General features: G+C 31.2%; 1 protein-coding gene across 1 annotated transcript in view; it reads left to right on the top strand.

Annotated features, from left to right (window-relative positions):
* The window catches only part of conu (Rho GTPase-activating protein conundrum), a 372,761-nt gene that overhangs the window by 14,267 nt on the left and 340,250 nt on the right, over positions 1-18,244 (top strand). Inside the window, exon 2 of the mRNA XM_075313922.1 lies at positions 5,898-5,965. The gene's annotated coding sequence lies outside the window, so the exon portion shown is untranslated. The remainder of the gene's footprint in view (positions 1-5,897; positions 5,966-18,244) is intronic.

The raw sequence follows: 18,244 nt of genomic DNA, 5'->3' as shown, positions 1-18,244 counted from the left end.
CTAACCTAACCAAAACAAAAAAAGAAAATAGAATGGAATGGAAGGAGCCAGGGCGTTGCTTCGCTTGCAGTTAACGACGCAAAGCCAGTTAAGGAAGCGATTCCAAATTGATCAGTTTGTGAACAAATAAAATGATCGGATTTGCCTTGGTAAAAAGGTAATCTGAAAATTTACACCCTCGATTTACCAAGTGTCGCCAATGGCAATGGTGTGGGCCGCCGTAAAGGCCTATATTCGCTTGCTGCTCGTTTCGGCCATAGACCATGGACATTTCCCACAGGACACACAACCATCAAACACAAATGACTTAAAAAGGAAGTTCCTTGCTTCACTTCTACCGCACTATGGGTATCAAAATCTCCACATCTCAATCCATAATACTTTTGCGCCTTAAGCATTTTAGAGAATAATATTGGCACTAAAAAAATACCAAAGGGTATATCTCCTCAAGGTGGCGTTTCGCTGGGAATGGGTCAAAACGAATTTGGTTTTCTTCCACGAGAAGCGATTCCAAATTGAGCAGGTTGTGAAAGATCATCTGAAAATGTACACCCTCGATTGATGGTGTGGGCGGCCCAAAAAGCCTATGATCGCCTCACGCTCGTATCCATCGATAGTGGAGTCAATATAAATGCCGAATATTATCGAGAAAATATCCAAATGACAGTATTGAAGTTCTGCGCAGACAAAACCTTTCGGCCGTAGACCATGGACAAGAACTCAAGTGCCACCGTTGTGTACTGGTGTGGGCCGCCCAAAAAGCCTATGATCGCCTCACGCTCGTATCCATCGATAGTGGGGTCAAAATAAATGCCGAATATGAACCAGAAAATATCCTAAAGACAGTATTGATGGCCTGCGCAAACAAAACATTTCTGTAGTAGACCATGGACATTCCAACAGGAAAAAGGAAGGTCCTCGCTTCACGTCTACCACACTATGGGTACCAAAATCTCCGGATCTCAATCCATTGGACTTTTTTGAGAATAAGTTTGACACTACAAAATACCAAAGTGTACATATCCTCCATTCCTCAAATGGAATGGGCCAAAATACCGGAGAGAAACTTTCATGCACCGTTTGATGGCTTTTCCGGCCGATTGAAATTGATAATTCATTCCAAAGGTAGCCAATTCGAACACATTGTTGCTATTGAATAATAAAATTAAACAAGTAAGGAAAGTCTAAAGTCGGGCGGGGCCGACTATATTATACCCTGCACCACTTTGTAAATCCACGTTTTCGATACTATATCAAATCCGTCAAATGTGTTGGGTCCTATATAAAGGGTTTTGTACCAAATACATACATTTAAATCTGACTCCATCTGAACAAAATTTATAATCTATAGACTTAAAATTAAATCGTCTAATGCCCTGGGATGGTACACTATGTTATCTAAATCTGAACCCAAAATCAATAGGGTTCTATTCTGACCCAAAACAGGAACTTGTGCCAAATTTGAAGGCGATTGGACTTAAACTGTGACCTAGACTGTGATCACAAAAATGTTTTCACAGACTGACGGACGGACGGACAGCCGGACATGGCTAGATCGACTCAGGGACCCACCATGAGCATTATTGCCAAAGACACCATGTGTCTATCTCGTCTCCTTCTGGGTGTTCAAACATATGCACTAACTTATAATACCCTGTTCCACAGTGTGGCGCAGGGTATAAAAATGAAGAAATATAACATTGTTCCATTACATATCAGTCACCCTGTAGTTTCCATATTGATGGCTACTGCGATCCTTTTTCGCAGTGAAAATTTGTTTCATTTCATGATTAATTTTTTTCACACATTGGGTTCTGCGATGCTGAATCTTTAAATTAGAGCTTGACTTCACTAATATGTCTAAACAGAAGTTTGTCGAATAACTTAACTGTATAAGGGTGTTTCCAAAGTAACGGTCGTTACACACAAAAAAAATTTTTTCTGATTCAATCACGAAATTAATTGATCCAATTAATTTTTTAATTGAAATGTCTTCAATCACGAAAATGATAGTATCAATCACAGTTTTAATTGGGCATAGAAAAAAATCTTGATTAAAAAATTAATTGATGTCATTACCAAATTTCAATTAATTTTTTAATTGATTCAATTAAAAATTTAATTGATGTTGATTGCAAAACTCAATTAATTTATTAATTAAAAAAAGGTAACTATTTTCAATTACCTTTTGAATTGGCTTAGAATTTTTATTTGGATTAACAATTGATTGTTTGAAAAAAAAAATTAAATTAAAAATTTAAAAAAATGTTAATCACTTTTTTAACTGACTTAGTCTTCCGAATTTGATTAAAAGTTTATTGTATCAATTAACTTTTTAATTAAAAATTTTAAAATTTTGAATCATTGACTTAATTAACTTAACGTTTCTATCTTGATTAAAAAGTTAATTGTACCAATTAATTTATTAATTGAAAAAAATTTCAACTTCAATTAACTTTTTAATTGGAAATATTTTGGTGATATTTTTTTCTGTGTACCGATATTCTGTGATTTTTTAAATAAAATTCCACCCTAAGAATATATGTCACGAGGATTGCTTAATTTTGGACCTACGAAAGTTCAAGCTTCGGTAGCAGCCGAAAGCATTCATAAAAAATTTAATTTCAATACTATTTTCGACCATCAAAAAAGTAACGGTCGTTACTTTATAAATGTTCTGTTTTCATATTTCGGAAACAAATATCATGTATTGTAAAATTTTGCACAGGATGTGTCAAGTAAAAAATCTGATTAAATTCTTTGTAATGTTTTCTTTCAGTAATAGGTTTTTTTTCAAATCAAAGAAAATTATTTATCACAAAAAAAAATTCTAAAAAGTAACGGTCGTTACAATATAAAAACTTAAACGATTTTTGTGTTTGAATTCATTTATTGTGGGAAAAAAAAAACATAAACGAAAAGCTATATTCTATTGCATAATTCTTGCATACTTTTATTCGATATGAGAACAGTAAACATCATTACAATCTAAGCGTTTTAGGGTGTTGATTTTTATACCCTCCATCATAGGATGGGGGTATATTAACTTTGTTATTCCGTTTGTAACACATCGAAATATTGCTCTAAGACCCCATAAAGTATATATATTCTGGGTCGTGGTGAAATTCTGAGTCGATCTAAGCATGTCCGTCCGTCCGTCCGTCCGTCCGTCTGTTGAAATCACGCTAACTTCCGAACGAAGCAAGCTATCGACTTGAAACTTGGCACAAGTAGTTGTTATCGATGTAGGTCGGATGGTATTGAAAATGGGCCATATCGGTCCACTTTTACGTATAGCCCCCATATAAAGGGACCCTCAGATTTGGCTTGCACAGAAAAAAATATCACCAAAATATTTCCAATTAAAAAGTTAATTGAAGTTGAAATTTTTTTCAATTAATAAATTAATTGGTACAATTAACTTTTTAATCAAGATAGAAACGTTAAGTTAATTAAGTCAATGATTCAAAATTTTAAAATTTTTAATTAAAAAGTTAATTGATACAATAAACTTTTAATCAAATTCGGAAGACTAAGTCAGTTAAAAAAGTGATTAACATTTTTTTAAATTTTTAATTTAATTTTTTTTTCAAACAATCAATTGTTAATCCAAATAAAAATTCTAAGCCAATTCAAAAGGTAATTGAAAATAGTTACCTTTTTTTAATTAATAAATTAATTGAGTTTTGCAATCAACATCAATTAAATTTTTAATTGAATCAATTAAAAAATTAATTGAAATTTGGTAATGACATCAATTAATTTTTTAATCAAGATTTTTTTCTATGCCCAATTAAAACTGTGATTGATACTATCATTTTCGTGATTGAAGACATTTCAATTAAAAAATTAATTGGATCAATTAATTTCGTGATTGAATCAGAAAAAATTTTTTTTGTGTGTGTGGAGCCTCTAACAGAAGCATTATTCATCCGATCCGGCTGAAATTTGGTACATGGTGTAAGTATATGGTCTCTAACAACCATGCTAAAATTGGTCCACATCAGTCCATAATTATATATAGCCCCCATATAAACCGATCCCCAGATTTGGCTTGCGGACCCTCAAAGAGAAGCAAATTTCATCCGATACGGCTTAAATTCGGTACATGATGTTGGTATATGGTCTCTAACAACCATGCAAAAATTGGTCCACATCGGTCCATAATTATATATAGCCCCCATATAAACCGATCCCCAGATTTGGCTTGCGGAGCCTAAAAGAGAAGCAAATTGCATCCGATCCGTTTGAAATTTGGTACATGGTGTTGGTATATGGTCTCTAACAACCATGCAAAAATTGGTCCACATCGGTCCATAATTATATATAGCGCCCATATAAACCGATCCCCAGATTTGGGTTCCGGAGCCTCAAAGAGAAGCAAATTTCATCCGATCCGCCTGAAATTTGGTACATGATATTGGTATATGGTCTCTAACAACCATGCAAAAATTGGTCCACATCGGTTCATAATTATATGTAGCCCCCATATAAACCGATCCCCAGATTTGGCTTGCGAAGTCTCCAAGAGAAGCAAATTTCATCCAATCCGGTTGTAATTTGGAACATGGTGTTAGTATATGATCTTTAACAAGCGTGCCAGAATTGGTCCATATCGGTCCATAATTATATATAGCCCCCATATAAAACGTTCTCCAGATTTGACCTCCGGAGCCTCTTGGAGGAGCAAAATTCATCCGATCCGGTTCAAATTAGGAACGTGGTGTTAGTATATGGTCGCTTACAACCATACCAAAATTGGTCCAATCACATAAAAATTGGTCCATATCGGTTCATAATCATGGTTGCCACTAGAGCCAAAAATAGTCTACCAAAATTTTATTTCTATAGAAAATTTTGTCAAAATTTTGTTTCTAGAGAAAATTTTGTTAAAATTTTATTCGGTTCATAATAAAATTTTCATCATTGTCAAAATTTTATTTCTATACAAAAATTTTGTTCAAATTTTATTCGGTTCATAATCATGGTTGCCACTCGAGCCAAAAATAATCTTCCAAGATTTTATTTCTATAGAAAATTTTGTCAAAAGTTTGTTTTTATAGAAAATTTTGTGAAAATTTTATTTCTATAGAAAATTTTGTTAAAATTTTATTTCTGTAGAAAATTTTGTCAAAATTTTATGTCTACTCAAACTGAATTATATACGTATTGGATCGATCTTTTTTGATTTAATATATACCACGTATGGACTTACATACAATATAGAAGATGGTGTTAGTAGGTTTTAAGATACCTTGCCATCGGCAAGCGTTACCGCAACTTAAGTAATTCGATTGTGGATGGCAGTGTTTAGAAGAAGTTTCTACGCAATCCATGATGGAGGGTACATAAGCTTCGGCCTGGCCGAACTTACGGCCGTATATACTTGTTAAAGTTGATATGCCTGCTAAGGGGTCATATACTTTGGAATTACCCATAAGTGAGCCTGACAATAAATCGGGCTGCCACTTTAGCCTAACTTTTCTTTGCAGTACATTTGTAGTTTTCCAAAATAGTCGGACAAATTAACTTAGCAGATACAATAGAACATAGTACTGGTAGCTTTAGAAGATTAATCAGCTCATTGCTATCTTTTGTAGAGAATATGATCTTAAGGGCAATAAATATGGCGGAAACTTTGAATCTTATTTCTCTAGAAAACGACTAAACGACTTCACATACATATTTTCTATATCCATTATTAATTTTATTGCTTTTTAATTTTGTTGGATGATTCATAAACTTTCCCTCTATGTTTTATGATTTTCATCAAACCTTATATTGTATTATCATATCATAAAACTAATTTGAAAAGTCTTATAGGTTATGTTTATTAACCGTATTGTTAAAAATGAATTTTATCTAATCTTTATTATTCTCTTCATTAAAATTTCCAGATCCAGTATAGCCGATTTACAACAATCTATTGGATATAATTCTTTTAAATATTTTCGAAATAATTAAGGTGAGTTTCTTATAGAGAACTGAAAAAAAACACCAAACAACTATACTTTTTTAATGTCAATCAATATCATACTGTGAAATTTATTACAAATACTCCAAGACATAATAAACTTTAAAATCTCTCGGGTGGATATTTTTATATTTTTTATAGCTGATTTTTCTATTTGAAAGATGATGTGTGATGAGATTTTAAAATGATTTTTTAATTAAAAGTCATCTTTAAATATTTTAGAATGTAATCAATATTTCTTTTTATGGACATTTAAAAACGAAATTCTTTTGGACTTAAGTACATAAGGTAGTAAATGTTGAAAGGTTTTATAGAGATTCCACAATCGGTATTTTTAAATTTTATGATTGGAAAAGGTCATTAAAACAGTTTGATTAGTTGGAAATAAAGATCAGGCCAAACATAAAAAATAATAAAGATATTCCATTTGAATTTCTTTATAGAGATTTCTTATCAGTCAAACTCACTCACTTCTTCTCTTCGTTCAAACAAAACATATATGTTCAATAGTTTAGATTATGGAATTCGTGATAGGTATATGATAGGGGCACCTAGAAAACCAATTGCTCTTTTATTTTGTAGAAAATTTCGAGATACCTATTGATATATAATATTGACAAATAGTTTGTAAATATCCATACTTCTTCACAAGCACATTATTCTCACTTTCAATTTCATTTCCAAAACCACAAAGAAAACACCACAATCTCCTTTCCCTATCTTTTGCCCAGTCTAAGGGACTCTAAAATTCCTACGTCTTCTATTTATAGACATTGATGTCAAAGGCAAATAGTTCTCCCAAAAGACATGATGATGGCACTTTGTACTTTCGATAATGTCTTGTCGCCAACCATTGGCTAGACATAGACTATTTAAAGACTGGCCTATGAATTTTGTACTGAGAGAGCTGAAAAAAAACCCGAAATAATAAAAAAAGAACAAAAATTAATGACAACGACTTATAGAGAACAAAGGTTACACAAAAAAGATATGTTGAGTCTGTTCTCGATGTCTTCCTCTTAGCGTTCTAAAAAGCCTGGCGAATGGACAAATAATTTTTGTAGAAGTGGTAGCCAAATGTAGAAATATATTATGACGATCCGGCTTACGCAAAATACGTGAGGATAAAAGGAAGTTTCATCTATAAAACGGAAGATTTCAACAAAGTAAATCCCTGATGAAGATGGAATTCGCTATCGAAACGTAGGATACAAATATGAAAAAGAAAATTACATTTCATTTAGAACCAATTAAAATTTCTTTAATTCTGAGAATTAGTAAAGATGACCCGTTATGCAAAGGAATAATTTCAGCGAATTTTTTCCATTAAAATTTAGCATAGTGGAATGCAATAGTTAGCATATCCATCTTAGGTTCAATTCTCGACCATATACTAAAACGACGTTCCACCACGTCTGTAAAAAGGAGATCCCTTGTCATTTAGCTAAACATAGAACCGGGCAGCACTCATTGAGAGAAGTTCACCACTGTGGTATTACAATGGACTGAATAGTCTGTGTGAGTCTAAGATAACGGGCTGCCACCACGCTTGCAACTTGTGCTAAAATTAATCCAACAAAAAATTTAACAAAATGTTACCACTATCTATCAAATTAAAAAAAAAAAAATAAAAAAAGTTGTTGTTTACATTTTTGTGGTTAGCATGCACATAATTTGTGTTTTCGAACGAATGAATGATACCTCCTATTAGAGAAAATTTTTTTGGGTGTATTTAAATGTTGTTTTAAGTAACTGTATAAGGCCTTTGTAAATAAATAAAAAAAAATGTTTTAACGATTTTAGATTGCACTAACAAGGGAAACTTACTACTTCTACAACAAGCTAGAGCTTACTCGCAATGGACTTGAATGTATCAAATAACACGAAAACTAAAATTGAATTTATATATTCTTTATATTCTATAAATTCTCAAAATTTAATTTTTATAGACATTTTTATAAAATTTTATTTTTTATACAAAATTTTATTTTTATAGAAAATTTTGTTAAAATTTTATTTTTATAGAAAATTTTATTAAAATTTTATTTTTATAGAAAATTTTATTGAAATTTTATTTTTATAGAAAATTTTGTCAAAATTTTATTTTTATAGAAAATGTTGTCAAAATTTTAGTTCTATAGAAAATTTTCTCTAAATTTTATTTCTATAGAAAATTATCTCAAAATTTTATTTCTATAGAAAAAAATTTTTCTATAAAAAATGTTCTCAAAATGTTATTTCTAAAAAATTTTGTCAAAATTTTATTTCTATAGAATATATTATCTACATTTTAATTCTATAATTTTTTTCTCAAAATTTTATCTCTATAGAAAAATTTCTCAAATTTTTATTTCTATAGAAAATTTTGTCAACATTTTAATTCTACAGAAAATTTTGTCAAAAGTTTATTTCTATAGAAATTTTTTTTTCTATAAAAAATGTTCGCAAAATGTTATTTCTATAAATTTTTTTTTCAACATTTTATTTCTATAGAAAATTTTGTCACAATTTTAATTCTATAGAAAATTTTGCCAAAATTTTATTTCTATAGAAAATTTCGTCAACATTTTATTTCTATAGAAAATTTTGTCAAAGTTTTATTTCTATAGAAAATATTATAAAAATTTTATTTCTATAATTTTTTCCCCCAAAATTTCATTGCTATAGAAAATTTTGTCAAAATTTCATTGCTATAGAAAATTTTGTCAAAATTTTATTTTTATAGAAAGTTTTGTCAAAATTTTATTTATATAGAAAATTTTGTTAAATTTTATTTTTATAGAAAATTTTGTTAAGATTATATTTTTATAGAAAATTTTATCAATATTTTATTTCTATAGAATTCTGAAAATTTTATTTCTATAGAAAATTTTGTCAAAATTTTAATTCTACAGAAAATTTTGTCAAAAGTTTATTTCTGTAGAAAAAAAATTTTTTCTATAAAAAATGTTCTCAAAATTTTATTTCTATAGAAAATTTTGTCACAATTTTATTTCTATAGAAAATTTTGTCAAAATTTTATTTCTATAGAAAATTTTGTCAAAATTTTATTTCTATAGAAAATTTTGTCAAAATTTTATTTCTATAGAAAATGTTATCAAAATTTTATTTATATAAAAAATTTTCCCAAAATTTTATGTCTATAGAAAATTTTCTCAGAATTTTATTTCTATAAAAAGTTTTGTCAACATATAAATTCTACAGAAAATGTTGTCAAAAGTTTATTTCTATACAAAATTTTTTTCTATAAAAATTGTTCTCAAAATTTTATTTCTATAGAAAATTTTGTCAAAATGTTATTTCTATAGAAAATGTTGTCAACATTTTATTTCTGTAGAAAATTTTGTTTTTATACAAAATTTTGTCAAAAATTTTATTTCTATACAAAATTGTGTCAAAATTTAATTTTTATAGAACATTTTATCAGATTTTTTTTTATAGAAAATTTTATCAGATATTTATTTCTATAGAAAATTTTGTCAAAATTTTATTTCTATTGAAAATTTTGTCAACATTTTATTTCTATTGAAAATTTTATCTATAGAAATTTTGTCCACATTTTACTTCTATAAAAAATTTTGTCAAAATATTATTTTTATTGACAATTTATAGAAAATTTTCTCAAAATTTTCTTTCTATAGAAAATTTTCTCAAAATTTTATTTCTATACATAATTTTCTCAAAATTTTATTTCTATAGAAACTTTTGTCAAAATTTTGTCAAAATTTTATTTCTCTAGATAATTTTCTCAAAATTTTATTTCTATAGAAAATTTTCTCAAAATTTTATTTCTATAGAAAATTTTCTCAAAATTTTATTTCCATAGAAAGTTTTCTCAAAATTTTATTTCTATAGAAACATTCCTGAAAATTTTATTTGTATACAAAATTTGTCAAAATTTTAATTCTATAGAAAATGTTGTCAAAAATTTATCTCCATAAAAAAAAATTCTCAAAATTTTATTTCTATAGAAAATTTTGTCAAAATTGTATTTCTATAGAAAATTTTGTAAAAATTTTATTTCTATAGATAATTTTGTCATAATGTTATTTATATAAAAAATTTATCTACCTTTTTGGTTGGAGAGGAATGTTTTGCAAAATCTACCAAAACCCAAGAATTCTAGCAACTGTGGCAACCATGGCTGTCAGTATGCCTAGCCTAACATAATCAACCAAATTTTATTATCTCCCTCAGGCAAATCTATACTGAAGGCACTAAATTTGCCGACATTTGAGCCAAAGACCTGACCAAAGACCTTCAGACCTGTAGTTCGCCTTCTCGATACCTGTGCAGAAAATTTTGTCAACATTTTATTTGTATAGATAATGTTTGCCAAAATTTAATTTCTTTAGAAAATTTTTGTGAAAATTTTATTTCTATAGAAAATTTTTTCCGACATTTTTATTTCTATAAAAAAGTGTTTCAAAATTCCATATCTATAAAAAATTTTCTCAAAATTATATTTCTATAGAAAATTTTCTCAAAATTGTATGTCTATAGAAAATGCTCTCAAAATTTTATTTCTATAGAAAATTTTTTCAAAATTTTATTTCTACAGGAAATTATTTTGTTATCCAGACACCACCTTCAGAGTATTTGAGAATAAACCATTGGTCATATTTTACAATTTCTCCAAGTTGACGCCTATGAGATTTTGTGTCCCCGTTTTAAATTTATCATGGTAAATATCCCTGGTAGAACAGACTAACTTCTAAACTCTTGTCTCTTTTTGGTGCATCTGTGATAAAATGCATCACACTGGTATAGAGTACAAAAGATGTAGACCCATGTTTTTTTGAAACATGGGTCCAACTAGATTTAATAAGTGAAGCAATATTTACCATTACATTTTTTTAAAGCAAGATAATCGAGAGACAATAAAAATAACAGAGCGACATACATGCAATTATATTGCTAAATAGCAAACAATAAAATTTAAGAAAAACCAAAAAAATAAATTCCAAATAAGAAGTCACCAGCAACAAACTGTTGCGGCAAACTATTCCGAGTCGAGACATTTACGGTTGACAGCCAGAAATTCGAAGACTGACTATGTTGCAGCAACAGTAATAGCACATTGCTGCAACTGGAGAGTTCATGCATACCAATCGTCGAGCAAAGGAAGAGGAAAGTCCAAAGTTGCACAATACAAAGTCAACAATGTTTGTTCTGCACAAACAATGAATGCCAACCAAGCACCCAGTCAGCCACCGAGTAAACAACAGAAAAACACTTGGTTTTGCTATTTTTAGCAAATAAGGGTCTTTAGAGTTTCTGGCAAAAGATTTTTCGCTTAATTTTTTTGTTATACTGTTTTTTTGTCTTGAGAATTGTTGTTATGAACACATGAAAAAAATGGTAATGTGATGCTGTCGTTAGTGGTATAATCTAGAGATGGATGGGGAGGGGGTGTCTGAGATAACAATGATCACGTTGTTGGTGATTTTTGCAACAACATTATCTGTTTCTTCATTATTGCCCTTATCATTTGCGTCAGCAACTGCATCGGCATTATCATCATCATCACCATCCGCATCTCCTCTAATTTCCTCCATGATTATTGTCAACATTGGCCAACAGTAGAATACAAAAAAAAAAAACAAAACCATCATGATCTCCATTGTTGCAGTTTCTCTAAGGTAATCTCATCTGTGAATATTGTCACCGTTGGCTGACTCGAGCTAGTGATGCAGTAGCTACTTCATTCAAGCGTGTTAGACTAATGACAATAACTGCAAGCAGGTAGTAACTTTTAATATGCATCACCGGTTCCAGCTTCGCCAGTGGAAATATGGCTAAGATTTTGTGGAGAAAAAAAAAAAACAATGATCAACCAAAACTACATCTCTTATGAAAAACCAAATGATTTGGGCGAAGGGGGCCGGGGTCTGTGAAGAAGAAAATCCAACATCAAATTGAAAGTATTTTGTTACGTTCCAATGAAGATTCCAATGTGAAGACAAGCCTTAAACATCGTTCATTCAAGATATTCACACCGAAAATCTCTGTGCTGTCTAACAGTTCAGTTCAGGCGATAGAGGTAAAGCTTAGATATTTGTCGCTATAAACTTTTACTTTCTCATATGAAGAATGTTTTTTTTTTTGTTTTATGACGAAGTTAATTGAAAATACACCCAAACACCGTTTTGGACACATTGAATGGAATATGAAACAAGTATGCAAGAGCTAAATACAGGCTAAGGAGACTATATGATACTCTACAGCAACTCGTGTGGCATTGGACATAAAAGAAAACTATGCATGCTTTTTGAAGAAATTTGTTAGTTAATAGGAGTACTCTTGCATTTTTTCTATATCCAGAAAATTATTTGGGAGGTTTTCCCAAATCATTACTATGGCTGTACTTAGCACTTATTTTTCACTCCACATGATGTTAATAGTGAAGTAGCATAACATTTGAAGAAATGATGTGAAATGAATGCACCGGATGCTTTTAAGAATGATTTCCAAGCGAATGACAAGCCCTTGTAAAATTCATTGCTACTGATCCGTTTGTGCACATATTCCTTTTTGGCGTCACTGTTTTGCTGAGTATATCCACATTTCGTGCTATCTCGATATTGTAAATAATAAATATGGTAGATGAACAGGCGGACGTACTAGGCTTTGCTGTTCGTCCGTCGGTTCTCGACGGAAATGGAAAATAGCTGATCCAAATTTTGAGCCAAATCCATGGATCCTATTCATAAGACTTATGTCCGCACGGTCTTCAGGTCAATACCTGGAAGTGGATATTAGGATATCTCATTATTACCAAAAATTGGTGAGGACAAATTATTAACGATGATTTAAGATCTTCCAAACGGAAATGGAAAATATCCGATTAAAAATTTGAGCGAAAACCAAGAACCCTATTCATAAGAAAGTAATCTATTTTATATATTTCGGCTTCTCCAAGTTGATGTCTTAAGAGGGTCATCCTCTTAGCAAAACTTGCCTTATACACTCGTAGAAAAAATCATGCACGGCGTGCTCATTTCAAAACGATTTGTTCATGAAAGTGAATCAAAACACATGTGGTGTCAAACGAAGAACAGGCGGTGTCAATTTGACAACGATAAAATTAACCATGCGTTGTCCAAATAACAACCAGCGTTCACGATCTGAAAACGTTATGGTTACGAATTTATAAACAAAAAATTAAAAAAAAGAAACCTGTGTTTTCTGCACAATACGCGTTAATAGTCGCCTTAGCACATTGCACCACCGAGGGAGTTGCCATAATAATGTCTAACGATTATTTTAAAACTTTTCATGGCCAAATAAAAACGAATGCCGTTCATGAAATCGTGAACGCCCGTGGACGAAATTGTGAACATTTCGTTTTGATTTTTTGTGAACGTTTCCGTTTCATTTTGTCACCATCCGTTCACGACTATGGAGCGTGATTTTTTCTATTAGTGTAGGAGTTTCAATGACTCAGTTCTAATGAGCTACCCTTCCAATTTTAGGCTTTATTTGAACAAGAAGAAGGAGAAAACTTTTCTTCAACGAGTAGGACAATAATTCACAAAACTTTTATTATATATTTAGCTTTGGTGACAGGCCATTATTTTGCTCCCCGATTTGATGTTCAGATCAACGGAAAATGACATCCTTTTTATAGCAGAGTAGCTGTCATGAGACGGAAAATTCTGTAGTTAAGGCAACAAGAAAAGTTGAAAATGCGAAGAGTTATTGATGAGAAATATCTCCATCCTCAATATGACTGTTTGTTGCGGGACCGTTGGACCTAACTTTTTTTCGGAAATGAGACTGAATGAACTGTTAAGGTGAATGGATTCTGCTATGGCATTGATTTGGCAAATTTTTTTCTATCAACAAGACGATGCTACTACATGCTATACAAGGAACAAAACCATTTCGCTTTTAAGAGAAAACTTGTCGAATGGGGTTATTTGAACAGGTGATCAAAATAGACCACCCAGATCTTCTAATATAACATCTTGCGACTTTTGGGCTACTTGAAAGATAACGCTTACGTCTACAATCCAGCTACGATTCAAGACCTAAAATATAGAATTCTTAACGTTATAGAGAACATAGGGCAGTCACCAAAAGAATAGGGTCCTACAAGCAGGCAATGGTAGCCATTTGTCTAATATTGTTTTCAGTATTAAATGACATACCTTCCTTTTTATTATGAGATTTTTCTTTGAATGCCAAAATAACACCAGGTGTATTGGAAGCCCCTTTATATTACGCTTGTTTTCTTTTAGTATTGGATATCAAACCCATAGGGATTAAAAGAAAACACAGGAATCGTTTATTCTGAACATGTGCAAAATAGCACAACACTCTGGCAGCAGCATTTAAATATAGAGACGGTGAATTTCTACATTTTAAATGTATAATTTGTATAAATTGTTTAAATGTTCAGAAATATTTTCTAGTGCGAATGTTTATGACACTTCATTGCTTCTAATATCACCTTCTTACAATATATTGCTATTGTGAATCAATAAACAGTGATTTTATCAAAAATCAATCTGGCAACACTGGCGAAATTTGCACTGTTGAGATGTTCTGGAGAGAACACCAGCGCAACGATGTTATGGATAGCTCTTGCAAACAGGCCTATTATTTCACAATAAGTCCATATTGCAATCGTTTATTATAGATATTGACTACAAAAGTCAGAGTTTTAATATCTTCGATTATTTGAAACTACTGTTGCATTGCTTTAACTCGGTAGTATCTACACACAAAAACATTTCACGAAAATTTTTCCAATTAAAATTTTAATTGAGTTTTAAAAATATTCAATTAAAAATTTAATTGATTCAAAAAATTTTTTAATTGTAACAAAAATCAATCACAAAAATAATAGTATCAATTAATTTTTTAATTGGATCAATTAACTTTTTAATTGACCTTCAATTAATTTTTTAATTGATACTATCATTTCTGCGATTGAAGACATTTCAATTAAAAATTAATTGGATCAACTAATTTCGTGATTGAATCAGAAAAATTTTTTTTTGTGTGTACCTAAAGTATTGAATCTAAGTGAGATTGAGAAATGTTCTCATCTTTTCATAACCATGAGCGGCAATAATCAATATTTATGAATATATGTTTGATCTCCACAACTACAAGTGTTGTTAATCGATATGAAAACGAAATTGTTGTCACAATAATACATAAAAGAAAAAATAATACTCTCGCTAATGCATGTATACGTTTACTCAGAAAGCAATAAACAACTCGGATACAGCATCCTATAACCCCCTCAAATAATACCAACAACAAAATTTATACAGAACAATGCTTAAAATAACAATAACAATGACCAATACAACGACAGCAATATGAATGATGTCGATGGATGATGATGATGATGACACCATCATTAGATAGACGACAACATTAACACGAATGTTTTATTGTGTCGATAGGGTTGGAGAGGGGAGAAGTAAAGTGGGGGTTCACTCATCATTTTCTATAGTTTGAATGACATTGATGTTGTTGGGTGGTGGTAATAGCTATGCTGATGATGGAGGTGGTGGTGTTAATCTATGATGGGAGACTTACAATGTTGTGGAGTTGAAATCTGTTTGAATGCTGTATTCTCCCCACATCCACATCAATATGTGTGGTTGCCTATGCAGGCATTGTGTTTTTTTTTTAAAGGAGAGAATGAAAGATTTAATGATCGTTTTGTATTATATGGATTGGGTTCTTGCGTAGGTGGGGGGTGTTTTGGGGTGGTGTGCGACAATGTTTGCATCAAGTTTCAAGTAGTGCAAGTGTTGCTGTTAATGATATTTCTTGGTTTTAGCTCTTTTGCTAGACTTGTTTTATAGTCTTTTTTCTCTGTATTCCTATTGTTTTGGTTTTTTTGTCATTGTATTGGTTGGTTTTCAATGCATGTGATTGACACTGCTGGTGTTCTTGTTATAGTTTGTGTTATTGTAATTCTCATTGTTGTTGTTGCTGTTTACATTTGCTGTAATAATTGGTGGGTTGATATTTTGCATATGTTTTCAATATATTCAATTAACCTCTAGAGTTCTTTCAATGAGAGAAGATTTTCTTGTCTATCGTAGATATTAGATAGAGCAGAAAGTGTGTAAATATTTTTTAATAAATTGGGGCATGTAAAAAACTGTTGCCAACACAGTTGCCATTATTTTTCTGGCTCTTGTCCCTAAATTAGGACGCTTTCGTCCCCAATTCACAATTTAAAGTAAAATTCCTCAAAAAAGTCCCTAATAAATTGTTGACCACTTATTATGAAAAAAATATATAAAGAAAATCTGTAAACATGTTAAGAAAAATATAACATTTTTCTCCTACCACAAGATCGTCTTCAAAATGCTCGGGAAAAGAAAATGGGAGTTCGGTTACCATGTATTTATGAACGAAAATTTACTTCTAAATAATCAAGTAATAATATTGAGTGCTCGATCAATATGAAGGTGACACATTTTCATAATTTCTAAATTTATGGGATATATTGTCCATATCGGAGATGAGCACTGACGAGGTGGCATTATTTGAGTCCGAGTCCTTACGACATGATTTCACAAGGGTACTCTGAAAAAACAGTGAACCCGTCAAGAAAAAGAAAATTTTTGTTAATTTTAGCAAATTTTGATTATTTTTAGAAAATTTTAACTAAACGGTATTACAAACGATGACATCACGTGGTTATCACAAAAATAAGTAAATATTTTTCCACAAATTCAGGAAAATTTATTAGACATAATTGGAGTTCAAATTGCAAGAATGTCTTTAGTGCCATACGAAGTTCAAGATGGGCGCATCTGTAGTAAAATTTACAAATTAAAAGAAATAATAAACTATTTTGTGAGAAGTACGAATTTAGTAAATGCTTAATTTGTGTATAATTTTTCCCGATTTTTATTTCATTTAACTAACGTACGCAAAACCCTATTAGAGTAAAGAAAACTTTCTCCATATACATAATAAATCCATGAACTAAAATATAGTTAAAATCGCTTTTTTGGTTCATTTTTTTGAGTGTAGAAAAATATCTTAGCCCAACTGAGTAAAATTATAACTTAGCGCTTGAGCTCCCGAAAATAAAACCCTGTGTCCGTTTCTAGCCCAAATGCTACATTTCCACCCTATTGTCAGCCGTGGAATAAAGAGGAGATATATTTTATTTTTTAAATTTTGACGATTCGCTTTGCTTCTTTTCTATTAAAAAGAATTTCATGTAAACCTTAATTATTATACAGAACCGATTTCGAAAAAAAATTCCCACAAAAATCGTAAAATTTATAGAAATTATCCACCAAATCTTTGGTTAGGTTAAGGTGGCAGCCCGATTTATTTCAGGCTCACTTAGACTATTCAGTCCATTGTGGTACCACATTAACATTATTCACATGTAGTTTTTACCGTTGAACCCATCCGATTTTCTCCTTCTGTTGTACCAACCTGATACCAAAATATTAGCAGACTGCTTAAGTTAAAATTTTCCAGGTCCGCCAGTAATCTAGAGCTGTATGCCATTGTTCCCATGATTGCTAACTCATCCACTTCACTGTTCCCTGGTTTGTTCCTGGGGTGGCTAGGCACCTATAGTAGGTGAATAATGCCGTATGTTGAGATATTCGGTATCGCAAACTTTTCGTTTGGCGATATTTTCTATAAAAACATACAAATTAAAATTTTGGCAACATAGTTCTCTTCGATAAGAAGTTCAAGTACAAATTGAATTGAAGTCCGAAAAGTATCTCATTTTTTTATAAGAAAACAATTTTTTGCGATTTGCGATTCCGAATATCGGAACATGGGAAGATTGTACTGCTTAGCCATCTTGTTCAGAGATTTGCGGTAGCCCATGGCCGTTTTTGAGTTAAGGAACACAGGTATATTAATACCGACATTTGCTGTAACATTATTTGTCAGGCAATTGCCACCTCATTTATTGCTAAATTTCAGCCTGAAAATCACTACAGTGATTAGGTAAATTTTCGCTGTTTTATCTATGTTCGGTCGGTCGGTTTCGCCAGACAGTAATCCTCTATGTTTGGCACATCTGGCATTATTTTGAGGACCGAATTGTGACCGTGCGTTTTTTTTCGACCACAGCTCACGCCATGATATAGCTGTTGTTGCTGCTGGCTGTTTGGCCAGCAGGAGTTTATGCACCTCAGAATGCGCCTGAGATAGATAAACCCCTAAAGTCCCAACTCAAAAATTTCGCCCCAACCACTATTTCCTAAATTTGGGGGAATTGCCCAATATTGGCAACACTGGTTACCAATGTAG

Source organism: Haematobia irritans, chromosome 5, assembly GCF_050003625.1.
Source record: "Haematobia irritans isolate KBUSLIRL chromosome 5, ASM5000362v1, whole genome shotgun sequence".
NCBI classification, from domain to species: Eukaryota; Metazoa; Arthropoda; class Insecta; order Diptera; family Muscidae; genus Haematobia; species Haematobia irritans.
This window is presented reverse-complemented; position numbering and strand designations above follow the sequence as displayed.